The 15,212-nt window shown below is 44.4% G+C and overlaps 1 protein-coding gene across 13 annotated transcripts in view; it reads left to right on the top strand.

The window, feature by feature from the left end:
* The window catches only part of CTNND2 (catenin delta 2), a 3,400,942-nt gene that overhangs the window by 2,741,722 nt on the left and 644,008 nt on the right, over window positions 1–15,212 (top strand). The gene's annotated exons all lie outside the window — the stretch shown is intronic.

The raw sequence follows: 15,212 nt of genomic DNA, 5'->3' as shown, positions 1-15,212 counted from the left end.
GCTATTAACTAATGGCATTAATATATTAGATATCTGTAAACAAAGAGAAAGTGCCACAAAAATGGGACAATCAGCTATCATTTATACTAGATGTTTCCAGCCAGCTAACGCTCGGCATGCTCATTGCTATCTAATTAACGCTGCTGGTGATTAAACAAAAGTAAATAATGACAACATTCAATAGCACTTACGCAGGTGGTAAATTAACTTAAAATGAAGTTAATAACAATAGTGTGGTGATGTGTTGGGGGCTGGATTATGTGTGGTAATGGGGCGGGGGGCGGGATTATGTGTGGTGATATGGTGGGGGGGCGGGATTATGTGTGGTAATGGAGTGGGGGGCGGGACTATGTATGATGATGTGGTGGGGGTCGGGATTATGTGTGGTTATGTGGGGGGCGAGATTATGTGTGGTAATGTGGTGGAGGGGCAGGATTATGTGTGTGTGGTGGGGGGCCTGGATTATGTGTGGTGACGTGATGGGGGCGGGAGTATGTGTGGTAATGTGGTGGGGTGCAGGATTATGTGTGGTAATGTGGGGGGCGGGATTATCTGTAGTAATGTGGTGAGGGGGCGGGATTATGTGTGGTAATGTGGTGGGGGGCGGGATTATGTGTGGTAATGTGGTGGGGGGCGGGATTATGTGTGCTAATGTAGTGGGGGCGCGGGATTATCTGTGGTAATGTGGTGGGGGGGCCTGGATTATGTGTGATGATGTGGTGGGGGGGCGGGATTATATGTGGTAATGTGGTGGGGGGCGGGATTATCTGTAGTAATGTGGTGGGGGGGCGGAATTATGTGTGGTAATGTGGTGGGGGCAGGATTATGTGTGGTAATGTGGTGGGCAGCATTATGTGTGGTAATGTGGTGGGGGCGCAGGATTATCTGTGGTAATGTGGTGGGGGCGTGGGATTATCTGTGGTAATGTGGTGGGGGGCGGGATTGTGTGTGGCAATGTGATGGGGGTGGGATTATTTGCGGTAATGTGGTGGGAGGCGGGATTATGTGTGGTAATGTGGTGGGGGCGGGATTATGTGTGGTAATGTGGTGGGGGTGGGATTATGTGTGGTAATGTGGTGGGGGGCGGGATTATCTGTAGTAATGTGTTGGGGGGTGGGATTTAGTGTGATGATGTGGTGGGGGGCGGGATTATGTGTGGTGATGTAATGGGGGCATGGGATTATGTGTGGTGATGTGGTGGGGGGCGGGATTATATGTGGTAATGTGGCAGGGCTGGATTATGTGTGGTAATGTGATGGGGGCGGGATTATCTGTAGTAATGTGGGGGGCGGAATTATGTGTGGTAATGTGGTGGGGGGTGGGATTATGTGTGGTAATGTGGTGGGGGGTGGGATTATGTGTGGTAATGTGGTGGGGGTGCGGGATTATGTGTGGTAATGTGGTGGGGGCGTGGGATTATCTGTTAATGTGGTGGGGGGCGGGATTGTGTGTGACAATGTCATGGGGGTGGGATTATTTGCGGTAATGTGGTGGGGGGGCGGGATTATGTGTGGTAATGTGGTGGGGGGCGGGATTATCTGTAGTAATGTGGTGGGGGGTGGGATTTAGTGTGATGATGTGGTGGGGGCGGGATTATGTGTGGTGATGTGGTGGGGGGACGGGATTATATGTGGTAATGTGGTGGCGGGGCTGGATTATGTGTGGTAATGTGGTGGGGGGCGGGATTATCTGTAGTAATGTGGGGGGCGGAATTATGTGTGGTAATGTGGTGGGGGCGGGATTATGTGTGGTAATGTGGTGGGGGGCGGGATTATGTGAGGTAATGTGGTGGGGGCGCGGGATTATGTGTGGTAATGTGGTGGGGGCGCGGGATTATCTGTTTTAATGTGGTGGGGGGCGGGATTGTGTGTGGCAATGTGATGGGGGTGGGATTATTTGCGGTAAAGTGGTGGGGGGCGGGATTATGTGTGGTAATGTGGTGGGGGGCGGGATTATATGTGGTAATGTGGTGGGGGGCGGGATTATCTCTGGTAATGTGGTGGGAGGCGGGATTATGTGTGGTAATGTGGTGGGGGCCGGGATTATCTGTAGTAATGTGGTGGGGGGTGGGATTTAGTGTGATGATGTGGTGGGGGGCGGGATTATGTGTGGTGATGTAATGGGGGCGTGGGATTATGTGTGGTGATGTGTTGGGGGCACGGGATTATGTGTGATGATGTGGTGGTGGGATTATGTGTGGTGATGTGGTGGCGGGATTATGTGTGCTAATGTGGTGGGGGGCTGGATTATGTGTGGTAATGTGGTGGGGGGCGGGATAATGTTAGGTAATGTGGTGGGGGCACGGGATTATCTGTGGTAACGTGGTGGGGGGGCAGGATTATCTGTGGTAATGTGGTGGGGGGCGGGATTATCTGCGGTAATGTGGTGGGGGTGGGATTATTTGTGGTAATGTGGTGGGGGGGCGGGATTATGTGTGGTAATGTGGTGGGGGGCGGGATTATATGTGGTAATGTGGTGGGGGGCGGGATTATGTGTGGTAATGTGGTGGGGGTGCAGGATTATGTGTGGTAATGTGGTGGGGGTGGGATTGTGTGTGGCAAAGTGATTGGGGTGGGATTATTTGCGGTAATGTGGTGGGGGGCGGGATTATGTGTGGTAATGTGGTGGGGGGCGGGATTATATGTGGTAATGTGGTGGGGGGCGGGATTATCTCTGGTAATGTGGTGGGAGGCGGGATTATGTGTGGTAATATGGTGGAGGCGGGATTATGTGTGGTAATGTGGTGGGGGGTGGGATTATCTATAGTAATGTGGTGGGGGGTGGGATTTAGTGTGATGATGCGGTGGGGGGCGGGATTATGTGTGGTGATGTAATGGGGGCGTGGGATTATGTGTAGTGATGTGTTGGGGGCACGGGATTATGTGTGATGATGTGGTGGTGGGATTATGTGTGGTGATGTGGTGGCGGGATTATGTGTGGTAATGTGGTAGGGGGCTGGATTATGTGTGGTAATGTGGTGGGGGGCGGGATTATGTTTGGTAATGTGGTGGGGGCGCGGGATTATCTGTGGTAACGTGGTGGGGGGCGGGATTATCTGTGGTAATGTGGTGGGGGGCGGGATTATGTGTGGTAATGTGATGGGGCGGGATTATTTGTGGTAATGTGGTGGGGGGCGGGATTATGTGTGGTAATGTGGTGGGGGGCGGGATTATCTCAGGTAATGTGGTGGGTGGCGGGATTATGTGTGGTAATGTGGTGGGGGGGCAGGATTATGTGTGGTGATGTGGTGGTGGGATTATGTGTGGTGATGTGGTGGCGGGATTATGTGTGGTGATGTGGTGTGTGGGCGGGATTATGTGTGGTGATGTGGTGGGGGGCGGGATTATGTGTGGTAATGTGGTGGGGCGGGATTATTTGTGGTAATGTGGTGGGGGGCGGGATTATGTGTGGTAATGTGGTGGGGGACGGGATTATCTCAGGTAATGTGGTGGGGGGCGGGATTATGTGTGGTAATGTGGTGGGGCGGGATTATCTGTACTAATGTGGTGGGGGGCGGGGTTATGTGTGGTAATGTGGTGGGGGCGGGATTATCAGTAGCAATGTGGTGGGGGCAGGATTTAGTGTGATGATGTGGTGGGTGGCGGGATTATGTGTGGTGATGTGGTGGTGGGATTATGTGTGGTGATATGGTGGCGGGATTATGTGTGGTGGTGGGTGGGCGGGATTATGTGTGGTGATGTGGTGGGGGGGCGGGAATATGTGTGTTAATGTGGTGGGGGCCTGGATTATGTGTGGTGATGTGGTGGGGGGCGGGATTATGTGTGGTAATGTGGTGGGAGGGCTGTTATGATATGGTGGCCTAGGAGCAGCATGGGGGACACTCTGGAGAAGGTGGTACCTGTACTGACCGCAGACCCTGAACTTAACACCGCAAGTAGAAGCAGCCGTGGGATGTACCTAACACTCCCTAGACACCTCATCACAGCCGGAGATCTAAATACCCCTAGAGATAAGAAAAGGGAAAACTATCTTGCCTCAGAGAAAACCCCCAAAGGATAGACAGCCCCCCACAAATATTGACTGTGAGAGGAGAGGGAAATAACATACGCAGACTGAAATCAGGATTTAGCAAAGGAGGCCGTACTAGCTAGATAGAAAGGAAAGAACAGAGTACTATGTGGTCAGTATTAAAATACTAGAAAATATCCACCACAGAAAAATACAAAAGCTCCACATCTAACTAAAGATATGGAGGGTATATCTGCATCTCCAGAGATACCAGCATGGCTGAACAAATCCTTGCACAGACCAAGCTGGACAAAACAAACATGAAAATGAACTGAACTATTAAGCCCACAAAATGTGGACAGCAAAAAGCAAGCCAGAACTTATCATTGATGAAATGCACAGCAAGCAGGAGAGACCAGGAAAGGATGTGAATCCTCCAGGAACAATGGCCAACTGGCACTGACTAAAGGGTGAAGCCAGACTAAATAGCCCAGTCCAAAGTGGACACACCTGATGACTGCTGTGAAAGACAGACAGCAGCGCTACCACTTATAACCACCGGAGGGAGCCCAAGAGCAGAATTAACAACAGAGGGCGGGATTATGTGTGGTAATGTGGTGGGGGGCCTGGGTTATGTGTGGTGATGTGGTGGGGGCGGGATTATGTGTGGTGATGGGGTGGGGGGGCGGGATTATGTGGTGATGGGGTGGGGGGGTGGGATTTATGTGTGGTGATGGGGTGAGGGGTGGGATTGTGTGTGGTGATGGGTTGGGGGGGCGGGATTGTGTGAGGTGATGGGGTGGGGGGGCGGGATTGTGTGTGGTGATGGGGTGGGGGGAAGGATTATGTGGTGATGGGGTGGGGGGCGGGATTGTGTGTGGTGATGGGGTGGGGGGCGGGATTATCTGTGGTAATGTGGTGGGGGCGGGATTGTGTGGTAATGTGGTGGGGGCGGGATTTTGTGTGGTGATGTGATGGGGGCGGGATTTTGTGTGGTGATGTGGGGGTGGGATTATGTGTGGTGATATGGTGGGGGGCGGGATTATGTGTGGTGATGGGGTGGGGGCGGGATTATGTGTGGTGATGTGGTGGGGGGCAGGATTATCTGGTAATGTGGTGGGGGCGGTATTATGTGTTGTAATGTGGGGCGGGATTGTGTGTGGTTACATAGTTACATAGTTACATAGTTATTTAGGTTGAAGGAAGACTGTAAGTCCATCTAGTTCAACCCATAGCCTAACCTAACATGCCCTAACATGTTGATCCAGAGGAAGGCAAAAAAAACCCATGTGGCAAAGAGTAACTCCACCATGGGGAAAAAAATTCCTTCCCGACTCCACATACGGCAATCAGAATAGTTCCCTGGATCAACGCCTTATCAAGGAATCTAGTATATATACCCTGTAACATTATACTTTTCCAGAAAGGTATCCAGTCCCCTCTTAAATATAATTAATGAATCACTCATTACAACATCATACGGCAGAGAGTTCCATAGTCTCACTGCTCTTACAGTAAAGAATCCACGTCTGTTATTATGCTTAAACCTTCTTTCCTCCAGACGTAGAGGATGCCCCCTTGTCCCTGTCTCAGGTCTATGATTAAAAAGATCATCAGAAAGGTCTTTGTACTGTCCCCTCATATATTTATACATTAAAATAAGATCACCCCTTAGTCTTCGTTTTTCCAAACTAAATAGCCCCAAGTGTAATAACCTATCTTGGTATTGCAGACCCCCCAGTCCTCTAATAACCTTGGTCGCTCTTCTCTGCACCCGCTCCAGTTCAGCTATGTCTTTCTTATACACCGGAGACCAGAACTGTGCACAGTATTCTAAGTGTGGTCTAACTAGTGACTTGTATAGAGGTAAAATTATGTTCTCCTCATGAGCATCTATGCCTCTTTTAATACATCCCATTATTTTATTTGCCTTTGTAGCAGCTGCCTGACACTGGCCACTGAATATGAGTTTGTCATCCACCCATACACCCAGGTCTTTTTCATTGACGGTTTTGCCCAGAGTTTTAGAATTAAGCATATAGTTATACATCTTATTACTTCTACCCAAGTGCATGACCTTACATTTATCCCCATTAAAGCTCATTTGCCATTTATCAGCCCAAGCTTCTAGTTTACATAAATCATCCTGTAATATAAAATTGTCCTCCCCTGTATTGATTACCCTGCAGAGTTTAGTGTCATCTGCAAATATTGAAATTCTACTCTGAATGCCCCCTACAAGGTCATTAATAAATATGTTAAAAAGAAGAGGGCCCAATACTGACCCCTGTGGTACCCCACTGCTAACCGCGACCCAGTCTGAGTGTGCTCCATTAATAACCACCCTTTGTTTCCTATCCCTGAGCCAGCTCTCAACCCACTTACACATATTTTTCCCTATCCCCATTACTCTCATTTTATGTAACAACCTTTTGTGTGGCACCGTATCAAAAGCTTTGGAAAAGTCCATATACACTACGTCCACTGGGTTCCCTTTGTCCAGTCCGGAACTTACCTCTTCATAGAAGCTGATCAAATTAGTCTGACATGAACGGTCCCTAGTAAACCCGTGCTGATACTGGGTCATAAGGTTATTCCTCTTCAGATACTCCAGTATAGTATCCCTTAGAATGCCCTCCAGGATTTTACCCACAGTAGAGGTTAAGCTTACTGGCCTATAATTACCAAGTTCAGTTTTTGCCCCTTTTTTGAATATTGGCACCACATTTGCTATACGCCAGTCCTGTGGTACAGACCTTGTTATTATGGAGTCTTTAAAGATTAAAAATAATGGTCTATCAATGACTGTACTTAGTTCCTGCAGTACTCGGGGGTGTATCCCATCCGGGCCCGGAGATTTGTCAATTTTAGTTATTTTTAGACGCCGCTGTACCTCCTGCTGGGTTAAGCAGGTGACATTTAATGGGGAATTTTTATCACTAGTCATTTTGTCTGCCATGGGATTTTCTTTTGTAAATACTGATGAAAAAAAGTCATTTAGCATATTGGCTTTTTCCTCATCCTCATCCACCATTTCACCCAGACTATTTTTAAGGGGGCCAACACTGTCATTTTTTAGTTTCTTACTATTTATATAGTTAAAGAATATTTTGGGATTATTTTTACTCTCTCTGGCAATGAGTCTCTCTGTCTCAATCTTTGCTGCCTTGATTTGCTTTTTACAGAATTTATTTAATTTTCTGTATTTATTTAATGCCTCTTCACTACCTACTTCCTTTAATTCTCTAAATGCTTTCTTTTTGTCCCTTATTGTGCCCCTTACAGCTCTATTTAGCCATATTGGTGATGTGGTGGGGGGCGGGATTAAGTGTGGTGATGTGGTGGGGGGAGGGATTATGTGTGGTGATGGGGTGGGGGGTGGGATTATGTGTGGTGATGGGGTGGGGGGCGGGATTATGTGTGGTGATGGGGTGGGGGGCGGGATTATGTGTGGTGATGGGGTGGGGGGCGGGATTATGTGTGGTGATGGGGTGGGGGGCGGGATTATGTGTGGTGATGGGGTGGGGGGTAGGATTATGGGTGGTGATGGGGTGGGGGGCGGGATTACGGGTGGTAATGTGGTGGGGGCGGGATTATCTGTGGTAATGTGGTGGGGGTGGGATTATCTGTGGTAATGTGGTGCGGGCGGGATTATGTGTGGTGATGTGGTGGGGGGCGGGATTATCTGTGGTAATGTGGTGGGGGCAGGATTATGTGTGGTAATGTGGTGGGGGGCAGGATTATATGTGGTAATGGGGTGGTGGGGACGGGATTATGTGTGGTGATGTGTTGGGGGGTGGGATTGTATGGTGATGTGTTGAAGGGGCGGGATTATGTGTGGTGATGTGGTGGGGGGCAGGATTATGTGTGGTGATGGGGCGGGATTTTTGGGGGGCAAGATTGTGTGTGGTGATGTGGTGCGGATTGTGTGTGGTAATGTGGGGGGCAGGATTATGTGTGGTAATGTGGTGGGGGGGGGGATTATCTGTGGTAATGTGGTGGGGGGGCTGGATTATCTGTGGTAATGTGGTGGGGGCAGGATTATGTGTGGTAATGTGGTGGGGGGCAGGATTATGTGTGGTAATATGGTGGGGGTGGGATTGTGTGTGATAATGGGGTGGGGGGCAGGATTATGTGTGGTGATGTGGTGAGGGCGGAGCTACTGCGCAGGGGGCGGGATTAGTGAGTAATCACGATGCCTCATATATATATAGATTATCATTGTATTATAGAATTACGATGTACTACAGTAGTGATATGATATGAAAATACTTATGGGAATCTGTCATCAGATTCATGCTGCCCAAACCACGGGCAGCGTGAATCAGACACTGCCTGTATTATTGTGTGAGGGAGGGCCTGGGCTGGAGTTGTGGCTGAGGCTAAGGGTATGTGCACACGTCAGGATTTCTTGCAGACATTTCCTGAAGAAAACTGGAAATTTTCTGCAAGAAATCCGCATCTTTTTTTTGCTTTTTTTTCCCCGTTTTTTTCATGTTTTTTTTACCATTTTGCAAGCTAAATTAGCTTGCAGAATGCTAAAGTTTTCCAAGCGATCTGTAGCATCGCTTGGAAAACTGACTGACAGGTTGGTCACATTTGTCAAACATAGTGTTTGACAAGTGTGACCAACTTTTTACTATAGATGCTGCCTATGCAGCATCAATAGTAAAAGATAGAATGTTTAAAAATAATAAAAAAAATAAAAAAAAATGGTTATACTCACCTGCAGACAGCCGATCTCCTCAGCGGCGTCTGTTCCTATAGATGGTGTGTGTGCGCAGGACCTTCGATGACGTTGCGGTCACGTTGAGCGGTCACATGAGCGGTCACGCGACCATTCACAAGACCGCGACGTCATTGCAGGTCCTTCACACACACCAGCTATAGGAACCGAAGCGGCGGCAGGCACCGGAGAGGCAGGAAGACTGCGGGGGCCATCAGAGGGTGAGTATATGACTATTTTTTATTTTAATTCTTTTTTTTTTACCAATTATATGGTGCCCAGTCCGTGGAGGAGAGTCTCCATGCGCCATGGGTACCAACCACACATAATCTGCTTACTTCCCGCATGGTGTCCACAGCCCCGTGCGGGAAGTAAGCAGATCAATGCAGGGTCTTTGCGCACCCCGGCCTCCAGTCACATGCAAAGAACATATCTCTATGAGACTACTTGCCCCTCTGTTATCCATGATTTCCGGATGTCTTCTGAGCTGTTGCTGGCTCCGTTCACACAACTGCACACAAATTTAAATATAGTCCAACTTTAACTTTGAACACAAAACTTTACTTGTTACGTTTCGCAGCACATCCTTCTCAGTTACATTCCTAGCAGTGAGTTCCATACAATCCACTTTTCTTACTTTCCCTACTTCTCCTCTTTTGGCCTCAAGTACGTACCCGGGTCATACCGCATCTTGTGGTAATGCAGCGTTCTCCCTGTCCAAACTCACTGTGCTTGGGAGTTACCTCAGCCGTTTTGACCTGGATCTGAGAGCATCAGCCCATGCGACGAGTTGCCACATTATGGAGCCACCTGCGTCCCCGTACTGTCCTGGCTCTGCTTTCAGCTTCTGATTCATCACTGCTCTCAGTCCGATGCACAGCTATATTTCTGGCCCAGTGGGCCCTGGATGACTGGGTACTGCACTTAAATGTTGGAGAGCTGCTGGGTAGACTGGGCTCTGGAGCCCGTCCATGCTGCCTGGGCACTCAGGCCCTCCTGAGCTGTTCAGCTCCCTGGCTTCACTAAACTGCAAGCAGGAAGCTCTCTATCTTATCCCCCAGGTAACCCCTCCTACAATTAACTATAAACACTACTCCTTATAATAAGGCATCTTGAGCTCCATCTAGAGGGCCAAACAGGGTACTACACTTTCTCTATGGTAAACATGACATGTCTGAAGAACATATTTATATGCATACACAGTTTTAACATAAAGGGTAACATTTACACAGAGGGAGGGAGTAGAGTATCACACGGTCCCGGTATACCCCTTACATTTGCAGCCTGGTATATCTTAGGCTACTTTCACACTAGCGTTAACTGCAATCCGTCACAATGCGTCGTTTTGCAGAAAAAATGCATCCTGCAAAAGTGCTTGCAGGATGCGTTTTTTCCCCATAGACTAACATTAAGCGACGTATTGCGACGGATTGACACACGTCGCAACCGTCGTGCGACGGTTGCGCCGTGTTGTGGCGGACCGTCGGCTGCAAAAAACGCTACATGTAACATTTTTTGCTGCCGACGGTACGCTTTTTCCGACCGCGCATGCACGGCCGGAACTCCGCCCCCACCTCCCCGCACTTCCCCGCACCTCCCCGCACTTCCCCGCACCTCACAATGGGGCAGCGGATGCGCTGGAAAAATGCATCCGCTGCCCCCGTTGTGCGGCGCAGAGAACGCTAGCGTCGGTAACCTTCGGCCCGACGCACTGCGACGGGCCGGGCCCGACGCTAGTGTGAAAGTAGCCGTAAGGTACCTTCACACGAAACGACATAGCTAGCGATCCGTGACGTTGCAGCGTCCTGGCTAGCGATATCTTTTCGTTTGACACGCAGCAGCGATCAGGATCCTGCTGTGATGTCGCTGGTCGCTGAATAAAGTCCAGAACTTTATTTGGTCGTCCGATCACTGTGTATCGTTGTGTTTGAAAGCAAAAGCAACGATACCAGCGATGTTTTACACTGGTAACCAGGGTAAACATCGGGTTACCAAGCGCAGGGCCGCGCTTAGTAACCCGATGTTTACCCTGGTTACCAGCGTAAAAGTAAAAAAAACAAACAGTACATGCTCACCTGCACGGCCCCCAGCATCTGCTTCCTGACACTGACTGAGCGCCGGCCCTAAAGTGAAAGTGAAAGCACAGCGGTGACGTCACCGCTCTGCTATTAGGGCCGGAGCTCAGTCAGTGTCAGGAAGCAGATGCTGGGGGACGCGCAGGTGAGTATGTACTGTTTGTTTTTTTTACTTTTACGCTGGTAACCAGGGTAAACATCGGGTTACTAAGCGCGGCCCTGCGCTTAGCAACCCGATGTTTACCCTGGTTACCCGGGGACCTCGGCATCGTTGGTCGCTGGAGAGCGGTCTGTGTGACAGCTCTCCAGCGATCAAACAGCGACGCTGCAGCGATCGGCATCGTTGTTGCTATCGCTGCAGCGTCGCTTCGTGTGAAGGTACCTTTACTCTACAATATGGCATAGTTCCAGAGAAGCTATAGGAAAAAAAATGGAGACACAAAGCGCAAAATAGGGTCTTATCCTTTAGATAACCAAGAGAGCTTTCTTAGAATTGCTCACCTGATTTTGTTGAATGAAGAGCATGTAACGATTTCGGCTGCTGCAGATCCACAAGCCGATCAACGGCCGTATGACAATATAAACTGTGCAGGAGGTGTGGGTTAAATCCGCGCTGCCTTAATGATGAAGTTCCAAGGATAATAAATTTAAAAGGTGGTTTATTCAACGCGTTTCAAGGTCAGTGCGACCTCTTCTTCAGGAAATTCCACATACAACATACAGATACAAGGTGCTTACATTGTTTAAATACAAACAGAGTTAAAAAAAAAAAAAAAAAAAGGCCAGATGGTCAGATGACATATGGTGTCAAAGTTCATGGTTCACAAAAGGTTAATACAACTTTGTTGGCACAGAATTCATTGAATGATAATCTTGCATTAATTTATATTTACAGGATATTAAATTAAAAGAGATGGTAATCAGTTGGTTAAGTTAATAGGTTAAATGTCTCTTCAATGAAAAAAGGCAAAAAAAGAACCTGTGAGATGAGATTCCCCAGTTACCAAGGTCTGCTGCATAATGCCCAGGTTACTGAGCCACACCTTTCCTTTCTTTGCATATAAAAGCTATTGATTATTAAGTTTGAATTCCACCTTAAACAAAAAATGTATTGTTAAAAAAAGAAATCTTTTATTATTAAAACAACTACTAAAAAATAGATAAAAAAATATATATATAAATTCCTGGACAGATTGTCTCTATTTCTCTTTTGGGGTTGTTCCATTCTATAACATCGTTTTTTTTCCTTTTTTTCTTTTTTTCCTTTTTCCCTTTTCCCTTTCCTCCTTTCCTCTCCTTCACTTTTACCAAGGCAAACATTGGAAGTAATTTAACTCAATTGGGAGCGACATGGCACTGAGCTTAAAGCATTAAAAAAAAATAAAAATATATATATATATATATATATACATATATATATACATATATATATACATACACACATACATACACATACACATATATATATATATATATATATATGTCCACACTCCAATCCAGGAGATCTACACCAATACAAACCAATCATCAACCACATCAGGGGGCTATATACACACTAGACTAATTATTTTATACAAAATCGATTACAAAATCGTTGTGACTATATTAATGAAGCTTTAAAAATTCTCTCGGATAATAACTATTATAAGAAAAGTTCCTTTAATAACTATGCATCCTCCATACGGAAATATAATGATCTCATTGCAGAAGGATTGACTCTAAATATTTTTAGTAACAAAGAAAAAAGCTTTTTATGCGTAAAAAACCCCAGTATCCCATTCTTTTATCATTTGCCAAAAATACACAAAAATATACAAAACCCCCCAGGCAGGCCCATTATTGCAGGTATAAATTCACTGACTTCCAATCTTGCACTATATATTGATCGAATTATGTTTACACATGTTTTTAATCTTAATAGCCACCTTTGTGATTCCTCCCATTTATTAGTGCTTTTACAGAAAGTTTTATGGAAACCTGAGTACATCTTTCTTACTATGGATGTTTCAGCACTATACTCAAACATCCCACATGATGTTGGACTACTATGTTTTCATCACTTCCTTAAATTTGATAATAGGCTCTCCTCAATTCAAAAAAACTTTCTAATTAAAGGATTGGATTTTATACTAAAAAATAACTATTTTACCTTCGAAAATGAATTTTATCACCAGATCAAAGGGACCGCAATGGGCTCGAAAGTAGCACCTACTTTCGCAAATCTTTTTATGGGGGTTTTTGAGGAATTATTTATTTTAAATGAAACATGGCAGAAACAAATTGTTTTTTATAAAAGGTTTATAGATGACTTGATATTTATTTGGGATAACACAGAAAATAATGTTGATAATTTCATCCAGCAAATTAATAATAATAACTGGGGTCTTTCACTTACTGCCCTTTATGATAATAATAACATCAATTTCTTGGATGTTACACTCTTTATAAAAGATGGCAACATCTGTAGCAAAACATTTTTTAAAAAAGTTGATGCAAATAGCTACATTCATTTCAGCAGTGGTCACTACTCCAAATGGTTAAACAATATTCCAAACAACCAATTCTGTCGAATTAGAAAGAACTGCACTGCTGATATTGATTATAAGGAACAATCCACCATATTGAGTAAAAAATTTCGTGCTCAGAACTATCCCACAAATCTAGTAAAACGAGCCTTTGATAATTCTATGAAATTAAATCAAGGAGCACTACTACATAACAGAGTAAAAAATCCTGATGATAAAAAATTTAAGATGAATTTTATAACACAGTATAACAATGAACATAAAGAAATACGTGATGTTCTACAAAAAAACTGGTACATTCTATTAAATGACCCCGTTCTGAGTAAAGTTCTCTCTAGAAATCCTAAGATTACCTTCCGCAGAGCACCTACCATCAGGAATATTATAGCACCGAGTCGTCTGAAACCCTTAAACAATCCAAGGGATAATCATATTACCAACACAATCAGAGGGATTTATAAATGTGGATCAAAAAACTGTCTATGCTGCCAAAACATCAAACATAAAGCAGACAGCATTATCTCTTTTGCCACCAAAGAGAAATTTATGATCTCTCATTTTCTGAATTGCAATTCAGAATATGTAATTTATGTAATTGAGTGCCCTTGTGGCAAACAGTATGTTGGTAGAACCATTCAACCACTCCATCTACGGCTAAATTCACACAGGCACAACATAAAAAAGGGCCTCCTTACCCATGGACTATCTAGACATTACACTCTAATACATAATAAGGATTTTAATAATTTGAAAATCAGTCCCATTGATCACATCCCTGAAAAGGTTCCCAACAGAACTATGAAATTAAATAGGAAGGAGGTGTATTGGATGTACAAACTAGGGAGCTTGAAACCGCAGGGTCTGAATGAGATCACTGAGGCTTTCATCTAATTTGGTAATATATATATATACAGAATTGTCTATGTAATCTCTATTTTCTTTAAATGCTAATATATATTTTTAATTCATGAAAATTATCAAATAATTAGTCTGATGTATTTATTGTCCCTTGATATGAACAATGTTTTTAATTATTTAATTATTTATTTTTTATAATTTAATCTATATATCCTAATTTGTGAGAAACACATTTAGTAAACAATTAGTCTAGTGTGTATATAGCCCCCTGATGTGGTTGATGATTGGTTTGTATTGGTGTAGATCTCCTGGATTGGAGTGTGGACATATATATATATATATATATATATATATATATATATATATATATATATATATATATATATATATATATATATATATATATATATATATATATATATATGTGTATGTGTATGTATGTGTGTATGTATATATATATATGTATATATATGTATATATATATATATATATATATATATATATATATATATTTTATTTTTTTTTTTTATTTTTTTTTTTTTTTTTTAATGCTTTAAGCTCAGTGCCATGTCGCTCCCAATTGAGTTAAATTACTTCCAATGTTTGCCTTGGTAAAAGTGAAGGAGAGGAAAGGAGGAAAGGGAAAAGGGAAAAAGGAAAAAAAGAAAAAAAGAAAAAAAAACGATGTTATAGAATGGAACAACCCCAAAAGAGAAATAGAGACAATCTGTCCAGGAATTTATATATATATTTTTTTATCTATTTTTTAGTAGTTGTTTTAATAATAAAAGATTTCTTTTTTTAACAATACATTTTTTGTTTAAGGTGGAATTCAAACTTAATAATCAATAGCTTTTATATGCAAAGAAAGGAAAGGTGTGGCTCAGTAACCTGGGCATTATGCAGCAGACCTTGGTAACTGGGGAATCTCATCTCACAGGTTCTTTTTTTGCCTTTTTTCATTGAAGAGACATTTAACCTATTAACTTAACCAACTGATTACCATCTCTTTTAATTTAATATCCTGTAAATATAAATTAATGCAAGATTATCATTCAA

Source organism: Ranitomeya variabilis, chromosome 6 (assembly GCF_051348905.1).
Source record: "Ranitomeya variabilis isolate aRanVar5 chromosome 6, aRanVar5.hap1, whole genome shotgun sequence".
In the NCBI taxonomy this organism is placed as follows: Eukaryota; Metazoa; Chordata; class Amphibia; order Anura; family Dendrobatidae; genus Ranitomeya; species Ranitomeya variabilis.
The sequence above is the reverse complement of the archived record's forward strand: the minus strand, read 5'-3'. Positions and strand labels throughout refer to the sequence as shown.